Here is a 999-nt window from a genome sequence, read left to right on the forward strand (position 1 = left end):
CAGGTCCTACGTCTTTTCTTTCCCTCTGTTGTTTCTGTCGGTGTGTCTTACTTTTTCCTAACACAAAAAATACCATTGTTGTGTCGATGTGCTGCTGTTTACTCAACAACAACAACAACAACAACAACAACGACAACAACAACAACAACAACAACAACAACAACAGCCCCCGATTATTGCAGAATTACTTTGAAGACTAAGACTGCTGTCCTTTGGCATAAAAAATTGCTAGGGGTCTAACAATAATTAGCCCTGTTGTATTTTTAAACAAGCTCATTCAACAAACGTAAGTTACAGTTCCACGAAAGGACCTTAGAATACATGTTTATAACCTCTTTGGTCCCACCGAGAGTGAAATCTCACTTAGTTCAGGAGATCAGTCTCTCATGACAATACCTAGGAAGGGTGAGGTTTAAAAAAAAAAATCTCACTGGGAGGTCCTTTTCCTCATTTAGCTCGGTCTGTCTGGAATTATCTCCCAAAACATGTATTTAAGGGATACAAAGTCGGAGTCAGAATTTAATTAAAATCCTTTTTTTTTTAAGCATTGGCCACTGTATGAAAAGCCCTCTTGATAGAAAGTTCATCTTAAATTTAAATTCATATTGCATGCACTCAAGTTCATAATGAGATCTACTTATCGTCATTGATTGTGCTGTGGTGATGACATGAATGTCTGTTTATGTGTTAGCGCTAATCTAAACAGCATATAATTATGAAGCATACGCATATTATCATTTCACTTGTATCGATCGTTGAGATGGATGCATTGTAGAGTGGGCACTACAGAAATTATCTTATCTACTACTTCTGCTGTTTCTGATGCTGATGCTGCTGATGCTGATGCTGCTGATGCTGATGCTGATGCTGATGCTGATGCTGCTGATGCTGTTGCTGCTATTACTACTACTATTACTACATGTACTTTTTCTTGTTTTAGTAACTCCTGTCTGGTCAACAATCTGGGATATAAAAATATTGCGTCCCTTCACCCCCCCC

Source organism: Aplysia californica, unplaced genomic scaffold (genome assembly GCF_000002075.1).
Source record: "Aplysia californica isolate F4 #8 unplaced genomic scaffold, AplCal3.0 scaffold01237, whole genome shotgun sequence".
In the NCBI taxonomy this organism is placed as follows: domain Eukaryota; kingdom Metazoa; phylum Mollusca; class Gastropoda; order Aplysiida; family Aplysiidae; genus Aplysia; species Aplysia californica.